Source organism: Loxodonta africana, chromosome 22, assembly GCF_030014295.1.
Source record: "Loxodonta africana isolate mLoxAfr1 chromosome 22, mLoxAfr1.hap2, whole genome shotgun sequence".
Taxonomy (NCBI): domain Eukaryota; kingdom Metazoa; phylum Chordata; class Mammalia; order Proboscidea; family Elephantidae; genus Loxodonta; species Loxodonta africana.
This window is the reverse complement of record NC_087363.1, coordinates 57893957-57907110: the sequence shown is the minus strand read 5'-3', so window position 1 is coordinate 57907110 and position 13154 is coordinate 57893957.

Here is a 13154-nt window from a genome sequence, read left to right as displayed (position 1 = left end):
CTGCCCAAGTCCCAGACTGGGCAATTAGTGGTGATAACTGGAACAGACCTGAAAAGTACTGCAAGGCTTTGATAATTGAGCTAATTCTGAAACCACAACCCAAAGAAGGCTGGTTGGAAATCAGTTGGGTTGACTGCCTGCTAAAACAAAAATATATCAACACTCTCAATAGGATTTAAACAAGACCCAAAGTTTCATAACATAGTATTAAAAATAAGTAGGATACAAACCAAAATTACTCAGCATATGAAGAACGAGGGAAATCTCAACTCCATGGGAAAAGATGCCAATTAGTGGATAGAACGGATGTTGGAATTATCTGACAAAGACTTTGAAGCAGCTATTAATCAAATGTTCCAACAAGAAATCATGAACACTCCTGAATAAATGAAAAAATAGAAAGTCTCAGAAGAGAAGCAGAAGATATAAAGAAGAACCAAATAGTAATTTTAGGACAGAAAAACATAATAGTTTTTTAAAAAAACTCACTAGATGAGCTCACTAGTGGAAGGGTGATGACAGAGGAAAGTAAGTGAATTTGAAGAAAGATCAATAGAAAGTTACAACCTGAGCAACAGAGAGAAGAAAAATTTAAAAACTGAACAAAACCCAAGGGACCTGTGGGATAATACCAAAAGGTTTAACATTTGTATCAGTGAAGTTTCAGAAGGGAAAGAGTGCAGCACAGAAAAAAAAAAAAAAAAAACTACAGAAATAATGATTATAAATTTGGAAAAAGACATAAATTTGGCAAAAAGACATAAACTTATAGAGGTAAAAGTCCAGAAAAACAAAACAAACAAACAAACTGTTGCTGTGGAGTCATTTCCAACCATGTGTGTCAAAGTAGCCCAGCAAACCCCAAACAATATAAACTCAAAGAAATCCACACATACGCATATTGCACTAAAACTGTTGAAAACTAAAGACAAAGAAAGAATTTCGAATGCAACCAGAGAACAACTGACACATTACTTTTAGGAGAACAACAGTTCAATGACAATGAATTATTATCAGAAGGAAGTAGAACAATATTTTGAAGTGCTGAAAGAAAAGAACTGTCAACTCAGAATTTTATTCTAGTGAAAATTTCCTTCAGGAATAAGGTGAAATAAGGACATCCTCATATGAAGGAAAAACTAAAAGAATCCATTACCAGAAGACAGGCTCTAAAAGAATTTCTAAGGAAGCTCTTCAGGCAGAGGGAAATGATATTAGAAGAAAACCTGGAACATCAAGAATGAGGAAAGAGAAATTGAAATGGCAAATTTCTGGGTAAATAAAATAGACTATTCTTCTATTGAGTTCCTTAATAAATAATTGATGGTTGAAACAAAAATTAGAACAGCATATGTACATAAAATATATAAAACAATTACAACATAAAGAATGGCGGGTACAGAGACCTATGAGGTGTTGTTGTTGTTGTGTGCCGTCAAGTTGATCTAACTCCTAGCGACTCTAGATGACAGAGTAGAACTACTCCATAGGGTTTCCTAGGCTGTAATCATCATGTGAACAGATTCCCAGGTCTTTTCTCCCATGGAGATGCTGGTGGGTTCAAAATGCCAACCTTTTGGTTAGTAGCCAAGCGCTTAACCTTTGTACTACCAGGGTCCTTTACAGGGTGATAAGGTTTCTATACACCACTTGAAATGGTAAAATACTGAAAAGTGAAAAATTAAATGTGTATGCTGTAGTCCCCATAGCAAGCACTAAAAGTACTATACAAAGAGATGCAGTCATAATCACAGAGTAGATAAATGAAAAGGGAATATTAAAAAATGTCCAAATAACCAAACTCCCCCATCTCCCTTCCCCCCCCGCCATCGAGGAATAGGGGCAGGAAAAGGAAGTCAGGAACAGACAAGCAAACATACCAAAAAAAAAAAAAAAAACCTCAGAGGGAAAAAACAGAAGACAAATAATAAGGTAGGCCTAAGTCTAAACATACAATAACTATGCTAAATATAAATGGACCAAACACGTCAAATAAAAAACAGAGATTTCGGGATGCATAAGAAAGCATGATCCAACTATATGCTGTTTATATGAAACTCATCTCAAATATAATGACATAAATAGATTAGAAATAAAAGAATTAAAAACATGTACCATGATAAAGCTAATCAAAAGAAAGCTAAAGTGGCCAAAGTAGATTTCAAAGCAAATTACCAGAGATAAAGAAGGAATTAAATAATGATAAAAAGGTTAATTCACCAAGGAGAAATAATATTTTTATTGTCTACATAATAACAACAGAGTTTATAAATCCACAAAGCAAAAACTGAGAGAATAGCAAGGAAAAATAGACAAATCCATAAGGCAATACACTCTTTTCGTAGTAATTGATAGAACTAATACGTAGAACACCTGCAAGGATATAAAAGAACTGAATAATACTATCAAACAACTCTATCTAACATTTATAGAACACTCCACCCAGTAATAGCAGAGTATACATTCTTTTCAAAAGCACATGAAACCTTTACCGAGACAGACTATATCCTGCGGCATAAAACAAACCTTAACAAATTTGAATACACTGAAATCATATAAAGTATGTTCTCTGACCATAATGGAATTATATTAGAAATCAATAAGAGAAAAACAACAGGAAAATCTTCAAACACTCAGAAATTAAACAATACACTTCTAAATAACCCATGGAGTAAAGACACAATCTCAAAGGAAATTAGAAAATATTATGAAATGAACGAAAATAAAAATACAACACATCAAAATTTGTGAGCTGCAGCTAAAGCTGTGCATAGAGGGAAATTCCTGGTATTAAATACTTATATTAGAAGAGTCTCATGTCAATAAGCTTCTACCTTAAGAATCTAAAAATAAAAAAAGAAGAGCAAAATAAACCCAAATCAAGCAAAAGAAAGGAAATAGTAAACATGAGAACAGAAATCAATTAAGTTTAAAACAGAAAGACAATAAAGAAAATCAGTGAAGCTAAAATTTGATTCTTTGAAAAGATCAATAAAATTTATAAACCTTTAACAAGATTGAAAATGAAAAAAGGAGAGAAGACACACAAACTATCAATATCAGGAAGGAAAGATGGGATATTTACCACAGGTCTCACAGACTATGAAAACTTACCCAAGTGAAGTAGGTAAAACCTGAAGAGTGTTGTAACTATTAAAGAACTTGATTTCATAATTAAAAATCTTTTGAAAACAGTCTAGATGTTTTCTCTGGAAAATTCTACCAAACATCTAAAGATTAAGTAGAAATTCTATGCAACCTTTTCCAGAAAAGAGAGGAGGAGGAAACATTTCCCAACTCATTTAATAAGGCCAGCATTATCCTGATACTGAAACAAAGACAGTACAAGAAAAGAAACTATAGACTAACATTTCTCATGGAAAAAAATGCAAAAACTGTTAAAAGAATTTTAGCAATTTGAATTCAGTAATGTACAAAGAGAATAGTACATTGCAGACAAGTGGGATTTAGCCTGGGTTATGCCAGGCTGGTTCGATATTTGAAAATCAATCAACGTAATACTAACAGTCAAAGGAAGAAAAACCACATGATCACATCAATTAATAGGATAAAAGCATCTCAAAAAAGTCAACATCCGCTCATTATAAAAATCCTCAGAAAACCAGGAAAAGACCAGACCTTTGCCAACCTCATAAGAGCATCTTTTAAAAACCTACAGGTAACATCATACTTGATGAAAGAGTGAATGTTTCCTCCCTATGAATGGGAACAAGGGAAGGACTTCCACTTTCATCTATCCTAAAAAAAAAGCCCAGTGCTACGTGTCATTATACCAGATTTTCTGGCCAGTATGATCAGGGAAGAAAATAAACAAAAGATACACAGATTGGAAAGGAAGAAATAAAACTGTCTCTATTCCCAAATGAAATGACTGTTTACATGGTAAGTCCCAAGGAAAACACAAGATGACACACATGCACATGCACACACATCCCAGAACTAAGTGAATTTAGCAAAATTTCAGTAAAGGATCAATAAAAATCAATTGTATTTCTATATACTAGCAATAAGGATTTGGGAGACAAAAATTTTTTTTTAATCAATGTTATTTAAGATAATCACAAAACTGAAATGGTTACGTATAAATCTAATAAAATATGTATAGATTCTGTATGCTGAAAACTACAAAATGTTGATGAAAGTAATAAAAGTCCAAATAAATGGAGAAACATACTGTTCATAGATTTGAAGACTCAACACTATAAAGATATCAATTTTCCCCAAATTGATCTATAGATTTAACATATCCCAATCTAAAACCCAGCAGGATATTTTATAAATAGACATAAGACGATTCTAAAATTCATTTGGAAAGGAAAAGGCAAAAGAATAGTCAATACAAATTTGACAAAGAAGCATAAAGTTTGAGGAATCACACATACTATCTGATTTTAAGTCTTCTATGGAGGAAACCCTGGTGGCGTAGTGGTTAAGTGCTACAGCTGCGAACCAAAAGGTCAGCAGTTTGAATCCGCCAGGCGCTCCTTGGAAACCTAGGGGGCAGTTCTACTCTGTCCTATAGGGTTGCTATGAGTCGGAATCGACTCGACGGCACTGGGTTTGGTTTTTCTTTATGGAGACCTGGTGGTACAGTGGTTAAGAGCTATGGCTGCTAATCAAAAAATCAGCAGTTTGAATCCACCAGCTGCTCCTTGGAAACCTAGGGGGCAGTTCTCCTCTGTCCTATAGGGTCACTATGAGTCGGAATCAACTCGATGGCAGTGGTAGGTATCATACTTCTATTAGGTTAGGCCCCTACTCAGAAGTCAGAAAGTCTCGCCCTACTAGATGCTACAAGGCCTCTTTTGGGTAAGGAGGCTGGTCACAACGGTAGCACAGAAGCAGTTGCAGAGCAACAGGGAACATTGACAGCAATGGGTTTGACTTTTTTTTGAATAAAGGTACAGTTTCAAGACAGCATGGTATTGGCAAAGGGATAGACATATCTATCAATGGAAGAGAATGGAGACTCCAGAGATAGGCACACATGGTTATGGCTAACTGATTACATTTTAATTGAGGTGTAATTCACATCCAGTGAAATGCACAGATCTAAAGTGTGCAGTTTGATGGGTTTTAACAAATGCATATATCCATGTAATCCATAGCCTGCACAGAAGATTTCCATTGCTAGAGAGTTTCCTTGTCCTCCCCCCTCCCCCGCCCCAAAGTCAATACCTACCCCTATAGGCAACCATTGACTGTTTACCAATTGTGTTTTTGATAAAGGTGCAGAGGCAATCCAGTAGATGAAAGATGGTCTTTTCAACAAATGGTGTTGAAACATTTGGGCATTCATATGCAAGAAAATAAACCTTGACCTAAATCTTAAAGCAAAATTAACTCAAAATGAATCATAGATCTAAATGTAAAATATAAAACTATAAACGTTTTAGAAGATAAATGAATTTGCTCTGTAAACTTTCATCTAAAGTACAATAAAAAAATTAATTAAAGAATTTTTTTTAGAAGAAAACATAGGGAAAGATCTTCATGACCTGGGATCTGGTAAAGCATCCCTAGATATGACATCAAAAGCATGATTCACAACAGAAAAAAAAAAAAAATTGATAAAATGGACTTCATCAAAATGAAAAAATGTGGTGTGTAAAAGACATCGCTTAAATAATGAAAAGCCAAGCTACAGATTACCAAAAACAAAACCCATTGCCGTCAAGTCGATTCTGACTCATAGTGAGCCTATAGGACAGAGTAGAACTGCCCTGTAGAGTTTCAAAGGAGCTCTTGGTGGCTTAGAACTGCCAACCTTTTGGTTAGCAGCTATAGCTCTTAACCACTATGTCACTAGGGTTTCCAGCTACTGATTAGGAAAAGGTATTTACCAATCACATATCCAACAGAAGACTCATGCCCAGAATATATGAGGAGCTCTCAAAACTCAACAGTAAGACAACGACTCCATTTTTAAAATGAGCAAAATACTCAGACATTTCACCAAAAAGGGTTTACAAACGGCAAACAAACACATGGAAAGATGTTTAGCATCATTAGCCATTAGGGAAACACAAATTAAAAGCACCATGAAATACACTAAATACCTGTCAGAATGGCTGGAAAAAAAAGTACAACAATCCCAAGCGTCGATGAAGATGTGAAGCAACTGGAACTCTCATGTGGATATCACTGGTGGAAATGCAAAATGGCATAGCCCTCCGGTAACAGTGCGACAGTTTCTCATAAAGTTAAAGGTAACTGCCAGATGACCCAGCAATCCCGCACCTCGGTATTTGCCCTAACCAAAAACCAAACCCACTGCCATTGAGTCAATTCCAACTCATAGTGACCCTATAGACAGAGTAGAACTGCCCGAGTTTCCAAGGAGTGCCTGGCGGCTTCGAACTGCTGACCTCTTGGTTAGCAGCTGTAGCGCTTAACCACTACGCCACCACGGTTTCTGGTATTTGCCCTAGGTACGTGAAAACTTAGATTTGCCCAAAAACCTGTACATGAATTTTTATAGCAGCTGTACTCATAACCGTTGAAATCTCGAAGTAACCAACGTTCTTCAGTGGGTGAAGGAATAAACAGCTATATTCGTACAAAGGAACACTGCTCAACAAAAAGAAGAAGTGGACCGCTGATACACGCAACAACTTGGATGAATATCAAAGACATTATGCTGAGTGAAAGAAGCCAGTCTCAAAAGGTTATATATATTCCATGTACATGACGTTCCGGAAAAGACAGAACTGTAGGGATGGATAACAGACCAGTGGTCTCCAGGGTTGGCTTTGGCAGGAGGGTAGGGCCACACAGGGATATACAAGGAAGTTTTTGGGTGTAATGGAACAGTTTTGTACTCTGGTTGTGGTGGTGGTTACCTGAATCTACACATGTGTTAAAATTAGTAGTACTGTATACACACACACTTTAAAAAAGTCAATCTTACTATATGTTGATCTAAAAAGAAACATTTAAAGAAAATTAAAGAAAAGAGTTCCAATGTTTTTAAACGAGACAGTCAAACATGACAGGAAGAAGAAACTTGTCCGGAATTTGTCATTTTATAGGTGAAACTGAGGTGGAAAAAGAATAAATAAAAAGAGAAAATAAGTATTGCCTTCAGTAATGATTCTCAGACTTCAGCCTATATAAGAATTTTCTGGCACATCTGTTAAAATTGTTTTCTTTTCTGGGCCTCATCCCAGCCCGCCTGCCTTGCCCCCTTTGAGGAACACTTGGCTGGAGAGACAAGCAGAAAAGATATTAGCTGTTAAGTTACCTCAGCTACATAGGTGTAGACACATGCTTTAAAATGCCAGATTAAAACCAAACTGGACTTGCTCCAACAAATCAAAGCAGATGCTTCTGGATTCAGTCAAGTAATTAGGACAAAATTTTCCTTCAGAGAGTTTACATTTGCAGTGCTCAGGCTTGTAAAATGAGATCATAAGCCCTCCTCATACCAGGAGAACGAAAGCTTTTTTCTCTTCACTGTTTTAAGCAGTTCAGGTAAGATTGCCTGAGTTCTCCTAGGCAGTCACCAAAGAGCATGAGCCTTAAAAACAGTCTGGCAATTAAATAATTTGCTGTAAGTTATTGGTGGCACATTAAGGTTTTTTTTTTTTTTTTTTTTTTGTATTTGTTGTTGTCTGGGTGGGGAAAAGAGACTCAATTGCATAGAAGCCCTCAAACTTGGAATTTTGGATTCTGGAATGTAATGTCAAAAATACAATAGAAAGGTCTCTTCCTTTCCTAGAGTTGCAGTTTGAAGTTAGCCTAATTTAAACAAACAAAAAACAAATGTTTTTAAAGTAACTTTAATTTTTCATGGCTTTTTTAAAAAGAGAGAAGTAAAGTGAATTAAAGTCATAGCTTGCCTCAGAGCGCCATTATCTCCAGAACGTTCTACCTGCTCTAAGTTTTGGGATGATGCAAACCAAGCTGCCATCTGACCTGTCGATATTTTAGAAAGAGTGGAGAGTGAAAAGGAGCCAGGAGCTTGGATTCCAGTGGCCTCGGTTTCACGAGGGCTTCTTGAATGTAGGCCCCAAAAGCGCCGACAACAAAGCAAAGCTGTGTTTCTCCAGTCCACACGCCTGCACTGAAGCCACGACCTCTGGACCAGAAGGCACAGGTTGCCCTGAGAGGCTGGCCCCTTCCACCCATCCAAAGGAGATACCTTGGGGATTTCAAATAACCAGATCTGCCCGCAGCATCATACCTTGTCTAAATGGGTCCCTCTCTGTAAGATGAAAGAAAAAACCAAACCAGTTACCATGGAGACAACGCTGACTCAGGGCGACCCCCTGTCTGTCAGAGTAGAACTGTGCTCCACAGGGTTTTCGATGACTGACTTTTCAAAAGTAGATTACGAGGCCTTTCTTCCGAGGCACCTCTGGGTGGACTTGAACTTCCAATCTTTCGGTTAGCAGCTGAATGCATTAACCGTTTGTACCATCCAGGAGGAAGGAAAATTTCCCCTCTTTTCACCTTTCAGCAGGGAAAGTGGGTTTGGCTGAGCAAGGGGGCAGGATGTAGACAGGAAGGGAGGAGTCTGCAGGCCTGTCCCCTATTGGCCCTATCACCCTAAAGAATGGGAAACCCAGGCCATCAGGCCGTTATAAAGAGCAATGCTCAAAATCTCAAAACACGTCAGGGAGCTCTAGAAATGGTCAGAGCTGTGAATGCTCTTCAGTGTCTCCAGGCCCCATTGTACCATTTTGTTCATTTGGGTTGGCTTCCCTGAGGGCTAGCAGCCCTGAGTTTTCTCAGTTCTGAAGAAGTCCAAGCCCTGCCTGCCTGAGATGTTCATTCCTAGGTGTTGCTTGACTTTGCCAATTTCACCAAAGTCACCAACTGTAATAGGCAAACTGACTGTGTAAAGAATATTTTCAGGCTTCCTTTCCAGATTCCCCCATAAAGCAGAGGCCTTGAGCCTATGTGTCTCCAAACCACAACTTCCCAATCTATAAAACAGGAGTAATGACACAATGTATCTTTACAGCTGTTTTCATTCAACCCATATTTACCGCATTCCTACTTGGTGCCCTGGTGGCCAGTCGGTAAGAGCTCACGCTGCTAACCAAAAGGTTGGCAGTTTAAATCACCAGCCGCCCCATAGAAACCTTATAGGGCAGTTCTGCTTTGTCCTATAGGGTATCTGTGAGTTGGAATTGACTTGTTGGCAATGGGGGTTTTTTTTTTTTTTTTTGCCCTGTCCCAGGCACTGTTCTAGACTAGGGATACTGTTGTGAACAAAAGAGACAAAAATGTCTGCCCTTATAGGGCTTCCATTCTCAAGAACATACTAAGTACGCATCAACCAGAAACAACCATAACCAGTCTAGACCAGCCCCAAGTGCTTCCACCTAAAAGCCTTACTTAACTGGTATTTTCCAAACCCACATTCTCGTGAGACTTCATCATGGTAGAGCCAAGAACCCTTGCATCTATTACAAATGAAAGAAAAGACACATAGTCCAATCACGGTTTTGATGCTCACCCACCCCGTTGAAAAGACCTGCCTTTTTCTTAAATTACAACTTTCCAGAACCTATCCCTTTTTTCCCCCAACTTCCTCAAAGGTTCCTATAAAAAGAGACTGCTATCCTTCTCAAATTGGGTTCCTTAGTATCTCCTCTTGAGAGCCAGTCTTCCTTACTGCAGCAATTTGGTTTACCCTCAAATAAAATCTTTCTTAAAATTTTTATAACTCGACTCCAGAATCTGTCATTTAACATAAGAAGTTCCCTGGAAGTTCTTAGCATAGTGTTTGGCCCATGTTGGGTGCCCAATAAATACCAGCAAGGGCATAGGCGAAGCCCACTGCCTTCATTAGAACAAAAACTGTGGTTCAGGGCTGGGGAGAAAATGCCTGTGCAAACGCCATAAATGCCATCCTGGGGTCGGCTGCAGAGTCGCCAAGCTCCAGCAGATGGCAGCAGCTGCAGACACATCCATGAATGCCGTGAGTGTGCTGGGCCAAAGGGAGGAGGGATGGGCTGAATGGGAAGCTTAGACTCTTATCCTCTGGATCACAACAAAAGCCTGTTCCTTCCCAGCAGTGTCTCCTGAAAACAGAGCTGCTTATCTTATCACATCACTTCTTGCTTTGTCCTTTCAAAAGCGGCCACTTAACCCCCTGTAGTAGGAAGACAAGCCCTTCCCCGCCCTGCGAGGCAAACCTGAGGTTGCAACTGCTGAATTTTAGAGCCAAAGGGACCTTCGAATTACTTGAATTCACAGGATTACGAAGTCCAAAGCCTACAATTAATGTACAAGCAGGAAGGAAGGGGGAGAATTGTAGGGAAACTACAGACCCGAAAGTCTGACGCCCTCCAAAGATCTTCTTGGCTCCAACAGACCAAGGTGCACAAGTCACCCCAAATATCAGAAGAAGCCAGACAGATGCATTTTAAAGTGACATGGGCCCACTTTCAAAGCACAATGGCGCCCCTGAGAACTTATCGCCCTGAGTTTGGCCTGAGCCCTTTCCGTTGTGAACCCTGATAGTTCACGTCAGTGTATTGCAGATAAATTCCAAGTCCTTGCTGAGGCCCAGAGGGGGGTAGTAACTTGCCTGAGGCATTCCAGAGAGTTAGGCACAGCCCAGAGCTGAACTGATGATGCCTCTCCTGGTTGTCAGCTGCGTCCCAATGCCTAAAAACGACCACATGTGTGTACGTGCATGTGTATGTGTGTGTGCTGAAAAGCCAAGTGGTTAAAATATGGAATGTAGCCTGAGATTACTGCAACTGGTATTATTATTCCTTAGCTATATATAATAACCACTGTTTATGTTGTTGAAAAAAAAGGTATTTCCAATGGTCATTTGTCTTGCAAAATTCTATCATGGGATCTCCGGTGTCATTTCTATCTCCAAGGCCATATTTTCCAACTACTGATTCTTATTCCTTGTTTTCAATTTTCGCACTGCAAAAAAAAAAAAAAAATTTTTTTTTTAATCACCGGTAATTATCAATCATCCTGATTGTATGTTTGATCAATTTCAGACTGCAGAAGTTGGAAAAAAAAAATATTCAACTTCTTAATCTTTGGCAATAGTGCTTGGTGTGTAAATTTGAATAATAATCGTATTAACTGGGCCTTTCTTGTAGGCATATGGATATTAGCCTATCAGTGACAGCAGCTGCACATGTGGACTTAGCCAGATGGAATACACAGGAATCAAATCAACTATACCTGTGGAAAGAGACGATGAAAGTTCAATATCATCAGTCAGAACAAGGCCAGGGGCCAACTGTGGAACAGACTATCAATTGCTCATATACAAGTTCAAGTTTAAGCTGAAGAAAATTAAAACAAGTTCAAGAGAGCCAAAGTACGACCTTGAGTATATCCCACTTGAATTTGGAGACCATGTCAAGAAAAGACTTGAAGCGTTGCACACTAATGACAAAAGACCATACAAGTTGTAGGATGACATCAACGACAGCATACATGAAGAAAGCAAAACGTCATTAAAAAGATAGGAAAGAAAGAAAAGACCAAAATGTATGTCAGAAGAGACTCTGAAACTTGTTCTTTGAATGCAGAGGAGCTAAAGCGAAAGGAAGGAATGATGACATAAAAGAGCTAAACAGGATTTGAAAGGGTGGCTTGAGAAGACAAAGTATTATAATAGTATGTGGAAAGACCTGAAGTTAGAGAACCAAAAGGGAAGAACACGCTTGGCACTTCTCAAGCTGAAAGAACTGAAGAAAAAATTCAAGGCTCAAATTGCAATATTGAAGGACTCTATGGGGGAAACATTGAACTATGCAGGAAGCATCAAAAGAAGATGGAAGGAATACACAGAATCACTGTACCAAGAAGAATTGGTTGACGTTCAACCATTTCAGGAGGCAGCATATGCTCAAGAGCTGATGGTATTGCAGGAAAAAGACCAAGCTGCACTTGAAGGACTTGGAAAACAAGGCTCCAGGAATTGACAGAATACCAATTGAGATGTTTCAACAAATGGCGGTTGCTCTGGTGGTGCTCACTTGCACATGCCAAGAAATTTGGAAGACAACTACCTGGCCAATTGACTGGAAGAGATCCATACTAGTATCCATTCCAAAGAAAGGTGATCCAACAGAAGGTGAAAATTATCAAACAATACCATTAATATCACACATAAACAAAAATTTGCTGAAGATCACTCAAAAGTAGTTGTAGCAGTATATGGATAAGTAACAGCTAGAGATTCAGGCCAGATACCGAGTGGTTTAAAGTCAGGAAAGATGTGCGTCAGGGTTGTATGCTTTCACCATACTCATTCAGTCTGCATGCTGAGCCGATAATCCGAGAAGCCAGACTATATGAAGAAGAATGGAGCATCAGGATTAGAGGAAGGCTCATTAACAACCTGCGTTATGCAGATGACACAACCTTGCTTGTGAAAAATAAAGGGGACTTGAAGCCCTTACTGATGATGATCAAAGAATACAGCCTTCAGTATGGATTACACCTCAATATAAAGAAAACAAAAATCCTCACAACTGGACTAATAAGCAACATTATGGTAAGCGGAGAAAATATTGAAGCTGTAGAAGATCTCATTTTACTTGGATCCACAATCAACACCCAGGGAAGCAGCAGTCAAGAAATCAAATGATGCATTTCATTGGGCAAATCTGCTGTAAAAGACTCTTTCAAGTGTTAAATAGAAATGATAACACCTTGAGGACTAAGATGTACCTGCCCCAAGCTATGGTATTTTTAATCACCTCTTATGCATGTGAAAGCTGGACAAAATAAGGAAGACTGAAGAAGAACTGATGTGTTTTTGAATTATGGTGTTGGCAAAGGATATTAACATACCATGGACTGCCAGAGAGTGAACAAATTTGTCTTGGAAGAAGTACAACCAGAACGCTCCTTGGAAGCGAGAGTGGTGAGACTTTGTCTCACGTACTTTGGACATGTTACCAGGAGCGACCAGTGCCTGGAGAAGGCCATCACGCTTGGTAAAGTAGAGGGTCAGCGAAAAAGAGGAAGACCTTCAATGAGATGGATTGACACAGTGGCTGCAACCATGGGCTCAAACATTGAGGATGGCGCAGGACCAGGCAGTGTTTCGTTCTGTTGCACACAGGGGCACTGTAAGTTGGAACCAACTCAATGGCACCTAACAACAACAATATATAACAGCACCACCAAGAGTA